This window comes from Crocuta crocuta, unplaced genomic scaffold (genome assembly GCF_008692635.1).
Source record: "Crocuta crocuta isolate KB4526 unplaced genomic scaffold, BGI_CrCroc_1.0 scaffold647, whole genome shotgun sequence".
Lineage (NCBI taxonomy): Eukaryota > Metazoa > Chordata > Mammalia > Carnivora > Hyaenidae > Crocuta > Crocuta crocuta.
In genome coordinates, this window is record NW_027531286.1 from 529,303 (window position 1) to 543,223 (window position 13,921).

A 13,921-nucleotide genomic window follows, 5' to 3' on the forward strand; every position below is an offset into this window, starting at 1 on the left:
AAAAAGTTCAGACATCCTCTCCCTTTTAGACTTTCGATCCCATAACTTCTTTTCAGCTGGTGAGAAAGGAAGTTGCAGAACCAGAAGATAGTAGTGGCTTTAAAGCTAGAATGGATGAAATCAAGTCAACTTCAGAGATCAGTGGAAAATCAGCTCCACCACGGCTCCATATTACTAGCTTTAAAGACCCCATACACCAATATCCACGATCAAGTCCTTAGAGTACTATGGTTATACAAAGGCAGAACCAAGGCTAAACATGTGGAGCCAGTGTGCTCTTGAATGGGGCTCCTAGAAGAAGAACCTTTTTCCCCCAGTTAGCCTACTCATCTATAAAGTTGATCATTTTGCCTTTGGATCTATAGGTTTACTCAGTTGTGTGTGACCAGATACACTGCTGTTTCCACTCCCAAGGCTTCTATGCCACAAAGAATACCTCCCTTGTAGTGGACATCAGCCTAGTGGGACAAATCCAGACCTGCCTAGAGAGACAGTTAAAAGCCAATTAGAGAGCAGGACAAGCTTTGTGATACAGATTTTATTGGTTATCAAGGAAGAGTAGAAATTAGACACTAACAGGGAAGGAATGAAATCTCCTGGGTTGGGCCCAGAACCTGCTACTGATGGATGAGGCATCAGACTCTGTACACAGGGGGATTGTCAGCCAGGAAAAACAGGAAGCTATCTGGTACCATAGTCAGTCATTCTAAGAAGTAGTGGAAGAAAACATAGGGAAAAGGGGTGAAGAAAAAAATACTCTAGTTATACAAACTCTAGTATTGTCTTGGGGGAGAATCTTTCCTTTGCCCGTAAGTATTAGAATGAGGAAGGACAAATGCTGTAGTCTAAGAATTGGCACAAAAGTCAGCACCACCGTGGCTTCTAGTGCCCCCACAACCTAACATACCTCCGTGAGCACATCCCTGTCTGACCCTGGATAGGGAAGCAGAGGGAGGTAAGTAGAGAAGCTGCCCCAGATTCTGTGCTCCAGGTGGAGAAGGCCTCAAGAAGGTGAAGGGATGAGCTAATCTGAGCTTCCTGGCCCCATTTCCAAGGATGTGATTAGTGGAGAGGCACCTGGGACCTGCTCCATTTCAGGAAACCCGGTTATGGGAACTGGTAGGGGACAGACTTGGCTCAGGACCCGAGAGAAACAGTTAACCCTTTCCTGTTGCATGTATAGGAAACAGCCTCTTTTAATTGTTTCCCAGGGGGAAAGAGAATTCTCAAATGGATATAGTTTTGCATCAGCCTAATAAGGTGGATCTCAAGGATAGTTTCCACTTAAGTTCCTATGGTCAATCTCTTCAGGACCTTTGAATGCTCTAGGGGAGCCTGAGAACAAGGTAGACCTACAAGGTGTCTAGGAATCATATACACAGAGAGGGCACATTCAAAAGGGAAAGAACGCTCAAAAGTTCCTAAAATGTCAATGTTCACCTGGGGGCATTCTTTAGGTTGTTCTGGTTCCGTTTAAACCCTTGGGTTTGGGTCAGAATCAACCTGGGGCTCTTTAGATGGGGTTTCTTTTCAGAATAAACAGGATGTCCAAAGCAGACATGCAACAGTATTCCAAATCCTGAGGTGGGGGAAGGAATGCAAGCAGAATTAATACGCGACAAAATCTAAGGACTGGGGAATACTGGGCCCATGGTAACACTGATCATAAGACCCTGAACACCAGGGCTGAGAATGTCCAGAGAAGCATCCAAAAGCTCCTTGGTCGACCTGGTTGACAAAAGTGACCTTAACGTTGGGCAGGTCATTTAATTTCTTTGGGCCTCAAATTTCTTCATCTATTGAAGATAATTGATAACCTCTGCACTCCCTTCTGGCTCTGACATTCTACTGCTCTGAGGATGGGGTCTGAGTAAAAACCATTTAAATAATGTGGAGTGCAATAGTATATTAGTTACTAGACCTCAAGCAGGATGGAGCACACATTGATGGGTTAGAGAAGGGTTGGGAGCTGTGGCTCATTCAAACCTTAGTTTCTGGGAGACGAGGCCATGTTCATTGGCTCCTTTGTTTTTGGATGGTATTGGCTTTTCACAGTAATGTCAATGTTCCCATTCTACAGGACTCTGAGACAAGCAGTCACATCCAGATGGGAGATGCACTGGGTAGCTGTAGGGTGTAGAAAGTGGTGTTAAGACATTTTGTTCGTTTCAGATTCTGGCCCCACCATTTACAACTCACTGTCATACAACCTCTTCTTGGAATCTCATCTTCCATCTTTTATTTTTATTTTTATTTTTTTAAAAATATTTTTATTTATTTCTAGGAGAGAGAGAGAGACAGCGTGAGCAGGGGAGGGTCAGAGAGAGAGGGAGTCACAGACTGAAACAGGCTCCAGGCTCTGAGCTGGCAGTCAGCACAGAGCCCGACGCGGGGCTCGAACCCACGAACCGTGAGATCATGACCTAAGCGAAAGGCGGACGCTTAACCGACTGAGCCACTCATCTTCATCTTTTATAAAGCAATGATAACTCCTTCCATACAATGTTGAGAGGATTACTTAAGATGAATTAGAAAAAGTGAGGACCACTTAGCCAGGGCGGATGCCCACCAAATGTCAAGCCTGCATTAAACCTTGCCTAACTACAAGGGTTTACGCTATGGAAGACTTGAGGGCAGGCCGTCATATCAAAGACTCCCTTCCTTACTTCTGCCTACCTCCATTAATAGTAGGCGGCTGTGTCCTTGGATACCTCTGTCAGCCCTCCCTGACTCTAGGAGGGTGTTGGGTGTTCCCTGCATGTTTATCCCTGATGCTCACTCCAAGGCCAAGGGCTGGAAGCCAGGACGACCAACTCATCTGAAGTACTTCTACATGGGCAACTGTTCCTCCACCCTTCATTTCCAATGCCACTTTCAAGGTGGGGCATTTCCTGCTGAGCCAAAACTCTCTATAGGAAATATTTGAGAAAGCCATCCTCAGTGCCTTGGTTCCTCACTGATGGCTAGTGAATACGGTGAAGGTAATAAGTATCTTATAAGATACTTGTAAGAGTGAAAAAACTTGTGTGAAGAGCCAGTGGAATCAGATAACATGCAGTCATTCAATCAATGTTAGCTCCCGTCCCCTTGACAACCCTTCTGCGCAAAAGGGAACACCTGAGAGAGAAGAGTGGTGGGGAGAGGCAGACTCCAATGATCCCCCGAATGCCAGCTCTCTTATCAAGTCTGAATTTTTTTTTAAATTTTGTTTTAGACTTGATTTTTAAAACCCAGCCTGGGGCTCGAAGATATGACCTCGAGATCAAGAGTTGCATGCTCCTCTGACTGAGCCAGCCAGATGTCCCAAGTCTGAGATGGTCTTATGATGAATTTTCCAGAAATAAAACCCATCTCTCTCTAGTAGGTCTTCCTGTGAGCAGCTGAGATAGGGAGGCTGGTCAATAGCGCTGACCCTGGACTGGCCAAGGCTATGATTCAGGTCTCAGCAGACATGTTCTTTGGAGCAGGCATCAAGGCTGTGTACCGGATGGGCACTCTGCCAGCTCCCCCATCTGTTCTGTCCAATCCTGGCTTCTAGGAGTTTGAGTGGAAGAATTTTCCCTGAAGGAAAGCAGCCAACACCCTGTCCCACCCTTCTCCTTGGGCAACTCTTTGCCTCATAGGAATCTCTCTCACCTGTTTCCTTTCAGCTGCCTGAGGAACCAGCTGCCAGATTACCAGTTTGGGCTCAAGCCCCTCTCGACACGTCCCTCGCTGTCCCTCCCTGAACCAGCCCGAAGTCCAGCAGCTGAAGTCTGGAGTAATAGCTTCCTTCCAGCTGGTAACACTCTATGAAAACCCCAGAACTTGTCCTGTCAGCTGGAGCCCAGAAAAGCCAGCCTCTGCAGTTGGCATATTTAGTGTAGAGCCAAACGTGGGGAGGAGCCTATTCCCTGGCGTGGGGGGCCTTTCCAGGTCCAGCCAGGGGCTAGCCAGGCACTTGGGAATGAAGCTGGGGACATGCTTGGGGTAGGCTGCCAGATAAAATACAACTCGCCTAGTTTTTAATTTTAGATGAATCATTTTTTAGAATATGTAGGTCCCAAATATTGCATGGGATATATGTATCCCTAAAAATAATTTTTTTTTTTAAATCTTAAATTCAATTTTAACTGGGTCGTCCTGTATTTTTATTTGGTAAATGTGGGAACCAGAGGTTGGCCTAGGACACTTGGGATGGCCCCCTTAGGAGGTGAGGCTGCTTGGGGGTCAAAAACCAACTTGGGGATCCCGCACCCGGCACCAGCGGCTTCTCCCGCGGCTGAGGGCTGCGCCTCGGCGGAACCGTGGGAAAGTCTCCTCCGGGAGAAGGAGAGTCGCGTCCCGGCCTCCGTCCCGCTCACCTCCAGCCTCAGTGGCGGCNGGGAAGGGAGAGAAAGCAGAGAACGACACTGTGTGAGAAGGGCTTTGTGAGGTGGCCGCGAAGTTTGGGTCTGGCGGTGCCTGAGGTAGAGAAGGAAGGTTCAGGATGCCGGGCTGTGAGGAGCGGACGAGTGAGCGCCCGGGCTCACTTGGGGGCATGGCCGCGAGGAGATGGCACTGCCCAAGGCGCAGGAGGCTGAAGTGTTTGCCCAGCGTTAGTGGGCGCCCAGGTTCAGGTCGGGAGGCCAGCCTAGGTGTCCCCCAGTGCCGAGGCGACGCGCAGGAGGGAGGGATGGGCAGCCCCGGGCGGAAGTCCAGGCCAGCGGTGGTGAAGTGCGAGTGAGGGAGAGTCGTGTTCGGCCGGGCGGGCCGCGCTTGGGGAGCACTCCAGGATCGGCCGTGGCCGCTGCGTGATGACAGTGCAGAGGCCTCCCCTGGCTCCAACCGGCGTGCGGGCCAGAGAACTTTCCAGCTCTGGAAGGTGGGACTTAACGCCCGGTGCCGCCTCGCCACGTGGCTTCACCCGTTGAGGCGCCTTCATGGCCGACATCCGATCAAGTTCTCAAGCTGCTGGTCTTGCAAGGGGTGCTAGACAGAACCGCAGGCCAGACGGGGGTCAGCCCGACGGCACCCGAGAGTTCTCCCGGCCCTCTCGCCTCCTTCTTTCTCAGCAAAGAAAGTCGGAGGGTTAGATTTTACAGACGACGGAACCTAGGCTAGAACCCAGAGCTTGTGACTCCAGGCTAGTGCTCTTTTCCCGACTCCTCCCTCACGGATAAAGAAACTGCGTGAAAACGGTAACGGGGACACAGCGACAGAGAAGGTGCGAAGGAAGGTGTTAGACTGTAGAGATGCCTGGAAACCATCCTTACAGACTCGGGTACAAGTTAGGAGATTCATTCCCAAGTTCTCTTACTGTGATCTCCTTGCAAAGGACTGGTAATTTTCCCTATGGTACCTTAGTGTGGAAGAGAGAGTCTACTTCCATAAATAATGGAATTAAATGCAGTATATTTTCTTTTAATTTGTCTCCTCAAGATTGAATGTTTTATCTAGACATCTTGGAAACCTGTTTAATTTAAAATAGTGTGCAGTCTTGGGGCGCCTGGGTGGCTTAGTCGGTTAAGCGTCCGACTTTCGCTTAGGTCATGATCTCGCGGTTTGTGGGTTCGAGCCCCGCGTCAGGCTCTGTGCTGACTGCCAGCTCAGAGCCTGGAGCCAATTTCAGAGTCTGTATCTCCCTCTCTCTCTGACCCTCCCCTGCTCACGCTGTCTCTCTCTCTCTCTCTCCTAGAAAAAAAAAAATAGTGTGCAGTCTTCACCAAAGATGAACTTAATAAAAGTGAAAGCTAATGTCTATAAGCATTAAAAATATGTATATATAACACTCACATGTATGTATATGTACATATGTGTACGTGTGTGCATATATGTATATATATGCCAGGCATTGTGTTAAGCATTTTGCTCTTACTATTCTGCTCACATTTAGCAGCAGCCATATGTGGTAGATTGTCCTCATTTTGGTAAATGAGAAAGCTGAAGAAGAGAGGAGTTAAATAACTTGCCTAAGATCACATGGCATATCAGGCATTCAAACCCAGGATTCTGCCTCCAGAGCCAGTGATCTTTAACTAGTATTTCCATCCTCAGAACTGATGATTTAATGAAAGGTAAAGATGATTCATAACCAGATGCCACTCTTATTCATAATCTTCATGTTGGCTTTTACTTGGGGAGAAAAAAAGAAACAGGAAAAACAAACTCCCACTTAATTTTTCCAAAATATTACTTCCAGATGAACCTACCCTTTGAATGAAGCAATTTATTGTCTCCACTTCCTGTCTTGTTGGGCATTGTGTTAATTTCTTATGTCTCCTTTCTTATGTCACTTTCCTAGTTATTCTTTTTAGACACAAAACTTTGTTCTAAACAAATGTGAATCTGACATTTTGCAAGCAAGAATATTACTTTTTGGAAGTTAGGATTATTAATTCAACCGTATCATATACGTTTATTATTACTATGATTTCCAAAGATTTGTTTTCTTTGAATTGTACCCTTTTCAGATTTTGAAATATTTAATAATTCACTGGAAGTGTGAAACACGAGTATCAAGTGAAGCATTGCTAGAAGGACAGCTAGTGATTTCCATGGAAGCATTAAATTCTAAGCACCAGGCAGATACTCTTCATTGTATAACAACGAGTAAGTAGAGAAAGAAATAATTGATTTTCTGTTTTGTTATGATTTGTTCTGGTTAACTTAAAAATTTCAATTAGTCATACTCTTATCATGTTATCACTCCAGGGTTATTCTATAGTTAAAAAACTTAAGTAATTATGTAGTAAGTATCTGGTGATAGACTTACAAATGTGTCATACAGGAAAGGTGAGTAGAAGGACTCGTATCAGAATTTTTTTTGATTCTTGTGAATTTGTTTTTATTGGAATATAAGAGATAGGTTGGGAAAATGTCATGTGGGTTATGCTTAGCCAGGTAAATATCCATTCTAATCTTCCTGGGATAACTTCTGGGAAGAGAATTATCTTCTTTTTTCTTGGAGATGGCCTTATTTCCTGCCTCTTTAGCATTGCTAACTGGTTCCTCTTTGGGGAAAGATTACTTCTTCTTGGGAAAACTTCCACTGCCATCTGTCTCTTCAACATCACTACTAACCAGCTCCTCCTTGGAAAAAGATTTCTTTTTCTTGCATTTGGAGATAGAGGCAGATAGGTCTTCCACTCCATTGTCCTGAGGAGCCTCATGGGGCTTTTGCTTTTTCTTCCTTGTGGGTCTCTCACTTTTCTCCTCACACTCCTTTGGGGTACTACTGCTGTTTTCCGAAGACACAAGGGCAGGGACGGCCAGCTCTTTCTTCTCCTTCTTCAAGCATTTCTTCTGCTTCTCCAGCTTCCTAGCTATCTCAGCAGCTGCTTCATCTGCTTGAACTATCGCCTCATTTATAATCCAGATTCTTTTGTGGAATCTCTCCTGTTTCTTAGAATGGCAGCCGCTCTTCAACTTGTTCTCGAAGCTTCTCTCCCAATACATTTGTGGGCACCTCAGAGAAGCAATTCATTCGTGAGGCAATAGTGCATTTGTTTGCCAGTTATTGGGATATGTGGCCTTTGTTGTTGGCAGCTGCTTGGCCAATGAAGGCGGGTGTAAAATGAGTCCATATTTTGGGGCATTACTGTTTACTTTCAAGGCTCTGGAAATCTGGTCCATTTGCTGGGCTCTGGGAGTCACTCAGACACTAGGATTGGTGGAGAGGATTATTTTGCTAGTTTAAGAATTCTCAGAAACAATTTCATTCTTGTTCTTGGTTTTAACCTCCTCTTTAACCAAAAAATTATATTAACTTAAATTTTATCTCTTTTTTTAGGGGCGCCTGGGTGGCTTAGTCGGGTAAGCATCCGACTTTCGCTTAGGTCATGATCTCGCGGTTTGTGGGTTCGAGCCCCGCGTCGGGCTCTGTCCTGACTGCCAGCTCAGAGCCTGGAGCCTATTTCAGAGTCTGTATCTCCCTCTCTCTCTGATCCTCCCCTGCTCATGCTGTCTCTCTCTCTCTCGCTTAGAAATAAATAAAAATATTAAAAAAAAAATTTTATCTCTTTTTTCATGTCCAGTCTTTGATAGTTGGAAAAGAACCAAAAAATAAAGGAAAAGGAAAAGAAATAAAATGATGAATAGTGTATACTTTGATAATTCTAACTTGCAGTTAGTTTGAAATTAAACTTCTTCCGTTTGGCTTTTATTCTTTTCTTTCTTTTTTCCCCTTCCTTCCTTTCTCTCTCCTATACTTCTGAGGGAAAGCTGATGCGTTGAGTGATCCTGGAACAATTAATTTTCTTGAACCTTTGAAGCGATCCCTTTTTTGTTTGGTTGTGTGGGTGTATATGAGAGAGAGAAGAGAATATGTGTATCTGTCTGTAGGTTTATTGAAGAATACTTTGGAATGAAAGTCATCCTCAGTCCCAGTTGAGACTAACTGGTACTTTAGATTCTACACAAACATTTTCTCACTGAACTGGAACACCCTGTCTTCTTTCTGGGTACCGAGCAGTAACCATCCTTGAGGAAGATATGATAGGTTGGTTTGCTGTTACTGTGCATGAACTCAACTCTAGACAGATCATAAGAGAGTTTTGATTAGCTACATGGCTAGGGTGATGTTGGTCTTTGTATGGCTGTGTTAGTTCATGCATTTGGAGAAGACAGTAAGCCGGTCAAGGTAGCAGGGTTGATTTCACTCAAAGCAGAAGACTTGAGCCACATTAGCTTTTGGAAAGAATCCTAATTCCATAGGTATTTTGAGCCTAATGGACTTCTTCAGCCCATGTGAAGTATAGGAGGCATTTCTTTTCTTTTTATTGTGTTTATTATCTCTGATCTTTATGTAATAATTTTCATAATTTTTTGGTAGAAGGAAGGATAATACATGCTTATCATAAAACATTCCAGTATTACAGACACATATATTGTATAAGGTGAGATTTTGCAGTCATTTCATCCCTTACGATATTTATTAATTAACGTTCAATATGCATTCTGCTAGATTTTTCCATGTATATGTTCATAGCCTCTTACCAGAGGCTAGCCAGATGGTGAGTGTTCTGGGATGGAGGTATAAGAGAGATATCTCAGCATTCAGTCTTTATGTTCATTCAGGCCATTTATTTTTAATACAACTTTGGTCCTCATCTGAAAAACCCATGCTTCTTCCTTTTCAAAGAATAACCTGTCTTCCACCCTCACCAAGGTTAAGAAGGGTCAATCTCTAGAATGCGGAGTGGAGAAGGGAATCTAAAGACCTGACTTATTCTTAAATTCATTTTTTCAATCGATTCTCCTTATTTTAGCTCCCACTCCACCCCTACTTCCAGAAGTTTCTGATTCCGCATTCCTGAGTCTTCGGGGATTTTGTTGTATCATTTGGGTTGTTTCTTGGCCTTTGTTTTTTCTGGCTTATAATTAAATTTCTCAGGTCTCCTAAATTCTTTCCCACTAGTCCTTCTGCTTTTCAGTATCTAGAATTTTATTGCAATCATATCTGTTTTTTCTCTGTCCTTGTGGGTTTATTCCTTTTAAAATATCTCTTTCCTATTTTATTGCAATTTCAGGAGGTAGTAAAAATAACAGGTTTGTTCAATTTGCAATCTTTACCTGAGAGTTTGGTGTGTTTGGTCTGAAGTCTCTGATGATGAAAACCCATGTATTAGTTATCTAAGGCTTCTGTAACAAAGTAGCACAAACATAAAATAAATTTATCCCCCCATCCTGCCATGTATGGAAGCCAGAGGTCCAAAATCAGGGTCAAAGTAGAATTGGTTCCTTCTGGAGACTCTGAGGGTGGAATTTATTATAATGCCTCTCGCTTAGCTTCTGGTAGTTGCCAGCAAGCCCTTGGTGTTGGCTTGTTGGTGTATCATTCCAATCTCTGCCTCTACCTTCATAGGATATTCTACCCTGTGTTTATCTGTGTCTCCGTCTTCACATAGCCTTCTTCTAAGGACACCAATTGGATTCAGGTCCACCCTAACCAGTATGACCTCATCTTAACTTTATTACATTTGTGAAGACCCTATTTTCACATAAAGTCATATTCACAAGTACTGGAACTTAGTTCTTCTAAATCTCTTTTAGAGGTAAAAAATTCAACGTACAATGCAGCAGTAAATTTTATTACTTGAATGGTTTATCTAAGAGAAACTGAGAGATCCTTATATAGTTTTTCCATCAGCAATTGAATGATCTTATCTATGAGAAACTGAGAGATCATTATATAGTTTTTCCATCAGCAATTGAAGTCTTTAACATATTATTTATGTTAGTGGTTTTTTTTTAAACGTGTGTTACAAGATGTTTATATGAGTTAGGAGGAAGTAGTTATATAGTCCTCTAAATTTGGGGACTACTGGTTAAAATCAAATGAGTTTCATTACTTTGTATTTTCTCAGAAGCTTTGATATGCCAGTATAGACTGTGAATCTTTAAAAGTGGGCTATAGGGGTGCCTGGGTGGCTCAAGTTGGTTAAGTATTCAACTTTGGCTCAGGTCATGATCTTGCAGTACATGAGTTTGAGAGCCAGATATGGGTCTCTGCTGTCCGTACAGAGTCCACTTTGGATCCTCTGTTCTCTCTCTGTCCCTCCCCTGAGTGCATGCATGCCCTCTCTCTCAAAAATAAATAAACCTATTTTTTAAAAAATGGGCTATAGTAGGGGTGCCTGGGTGGCTCAGTTAGTTAGGCATCTGACTTTTGATTTCAGTTATGGTCATGATCTCCTTGTTTGTGAGTTTGGCCCTGCATTGGGCTCTGTGCTGACAGCTGCTTGGGATTCTCTTTCTCTGTCCCTCCCCTGCTTGTACTTTCTCAAAATAAATAAACTTAAAATTTTTTTTAAAAAATGGGCTGTCGTGTACAGTATTTCCCAAACATATTTGACCTCAACAGCTCTTTTTTTTATATCATCTTTTGTTCTATAGAGGGAATTTTGGGAATGGTGTTGCTCTAAATATATGTGTTTTACAATTAAGTCTTTGCTGTTTTCTTTGCATTTGAAGGATAGGATAGCACTCTAAAAAATTTTTTTTGATGTTTATTTTTGAAGGAGAGAGAGAAAGAGTGTGAGTGGGGGAGGGGCAGAGAGAGGGAGAGGCAGAATCTCAAGCAGGCTCCAGGCTCTAAGCTGTCAACACAGCCCGATGTGGGGCTTGAACTTCCGAGCTATGAGATTGTGACCTGAGCTGAAGTTGGATGCTTTTTTTTTTTTTTTAATGTTTTTATTAAAACATTTCTAGGAGAAAGAGAGAGAGAGAGACAGTGTGAGCAGGGGAGGGTCAGAGAGAGGGAGTCACAGACTGAAACAGGCTCCAGGCTCTGAGCTGACAGTCAGCACAGAGCCCGACGCGGGGCTCGAACCCACGAACCGCGAGATCATGACCTAAGCGAAAGTCGGACGCTTAACCGACTAAGCCACCCAGGCGCCCCTGAAGTTGGATGCTTAATGCTTAACCAACTGAGCCATCTAGACTCCCCTAGCACTCTTTTAGTTTAGTACAGAGACATTTGAAGTACAGCTAAAAGTTGGGGGCTGGTTGAGGTGTGGAGCAGGCAGGATAATTGCTTTCTGGGTACATTCACCAAAAGTGACCCGTTTTCAACAATTGTTGATATGGTACTTGTTAAAACTAAAAAAGGATGTTTGAGGGGACAATGTGAGGTATATAATTGAGAAACATCATGGACACACTGTGAGTTGTGTTTTTTTTCTTATTAATGTTCAACTCCTCCCTAATAACTAGTGTAAGCCTGCCACCACTTGCCATCCCTTTCCCAGTGACCCACTCTCCTTAAGTTAGAACCAGTGTATGCTTGTGACGAATGTTAAGAAAAAAAGAAATGATTGTCTTTTATTGAATGTCCTGTGCTACTTGGGCTCAGGCCTTTTGAAATATCATTTGTCCAGAATCATTCAAAATCTGGAAATCTAAAGCACTGCTCTAATGACATTTCAAAAGAACTTTTTTGTGATGATAGAAATCTTCTTTATATCTATGCTATTCAGTACAGTGGCCATTAACCATACTAATGACACTAAGGACCACTTGAAATATGGGTAGTTTGAGGAATCTTATTTTTAATTTAATTTAATTTAGCTAAATTTAAATTTAAGTAGCCACATGTATCTAGTGGCTACTGCATTTGGACAGCACACATCTAGAGAATGGTGTTGCTTCTCACTGTAGTTCATTTATTCTCAACCTTTCCCCCCTGCCTGAAAAATACACTTTTCTTGAGAGACAAAGACTTTTCATTGGTTCCTGTGGCAATGATTCTTAAATTCTTAACTGTGGGTCACATCCCTTTGGGAGGAGGGGTGTTCAGTTTAGAAAAAGTCTCCAAGTGGTTCTGATGTTTTCCCCTATTAGGTACCTGTTTCCTTCCTTATCCTCTTCCTCTGAAGAATTATTGCTCTAGGGGTACCTGGCTGGCTCATTTAGTAGAGCATGTGATTCTTCATTTCAAGGTTGTGAATTTGAGCCCCAAATTGGGGGTAGAGTTTACTTAAAAAATTTTAAATTATTACTGTAAATATTCTGATATTCATAGTTAGAACTTGGTGTGGAGAATTCTTAGGTGGTAGTCTAATATTTTCTACTAAAGGGGCATCTGGGTGGCTTAGTCGGTTGTGTCCAACTTTGGCTTGGGTCATGATCTCATGATTCGTGGGTTCCAACCCTGCTTCAGGGTCTGTGCTGAGAGCTTAGAGCCTAGAGTCTGCTTTGGATTCTGTGTCTCCTTCTCTCTGCCCTTGCCCTGCTCATGCTCATGCTCTGTCTCTCAAAAATAAATGAATGTTAAGATTTTTAAAGATATTTTCTACTAAAGAGTAAATTGTTAAAAAGAAAGCCCAACATTTTTAATGGCATCTTACACTGGAATATGGGTTATTGGCATATTCTGGTTACTAGCTATAGTGTTCAGTCTTCCTATAATCCTTTTCTCTCAGGAATATCTAAAGAAGCAGTCCTGGTGTTGAATACAAGTGAAAAGACTTGCCATTTGGTTCTCATCTTCAAGAAGTTATTTTGGAAAAAAAAAAAAAAGAAGAAGTTATTTTGCCTCCAGAGAGCTGTTGTAGCCTCATAATATTTCTTTGGTGTCTCCATTTTCAGTAAACTCATTACATAGTGGTCACCTTTTTTAATGTATTGCACCTATAAGCGATGTTTTTAGGCTCCCATTAGATTCTTTAGATAAATATGTTTAATTGTTTTATTTGTGATATTTATTTGTATTCTGTTTCTTACAGTTGCTTCAGCAGGAAACGTTTATGGTGGCTTGGTTCTCAAGAAGTTCCTAAAAGGTAAAGAATTACTCTACCTTCAGGAGATAAAGTCTCTTCCTCATAGTGAATTTGATATTTTCTGAAGCAGACAAACTGAAAGGGTAGCCAGATTTAGCAAATAAAAGTACAGGATACCCACTTAAATTAGAATTTTGGATAAACAATGAGTAATTTTGTAGTGTATGTTTCATGCAGTATTTTATCCAGTAATCCTACTTTAAGGTTATCTATAAAATCGTATACATACAGCAATGAACAAGACACTATAGCTTCTCTGAATATTCTCTATACAACCTCAGGCAAAATTATCCCAGACATAAAATAAAACTTTTGGTAAAGTATTCCCATATACCTCAAAGAGATATTGTGTGGAGAATGCTTCATTGTAAGTTATTTTGGCTATTATTAATACTGTTCCCCACATACCAAAGTTGTTATGGTTTAGGAGCTTTTGATGACCTTGTCTTTAGTTCTTCTTTCTTTAACCTGAGAATAACCTAAAGCTGAAGGACATACATTTATTTTAAAGAGACAAAAATGATCTGAGAACTGCTGTGCTTTCATATTTATCGTCTATGGTTGTGTAGTTTGTATATTATACAACAGGCTTCTCTTTTCCTCATGAGTGGTTAATTTACAAATTTTACAAAGTAATTTTTTAAGTTTATTTTTATTTATTTTTGAGAGGGAGAGAATGCGTG

The 13,921-nt window shown here is 42.3% G+C and overlaps 1 long non-coding RNA gene across 1 annotated transcript; it reads right to left on the reverse strand.

Annotated features, from left to right (window-relative positions):
* Window positions 1-523: 523 nt before the first annotated feature.
* LOC144237713 (uncharacterized) lies at window positions 524-4,362 on the reverse strand. The gene is made up of 4 exons (XR_013336928.1): window positions 4,344-4,362; window positions 3,637-3,789; window positions 1,987-2,127; window positions 524-706 (listed from the first exon to the last, which is right to left on the reverse strand). It is a non-coding gene; the product is annotated as an uncharacterized LOC144237713 (long non-coding RNA).
* Window positions 4,363-13,921: the final 9,559 nt, after the last annotated feature.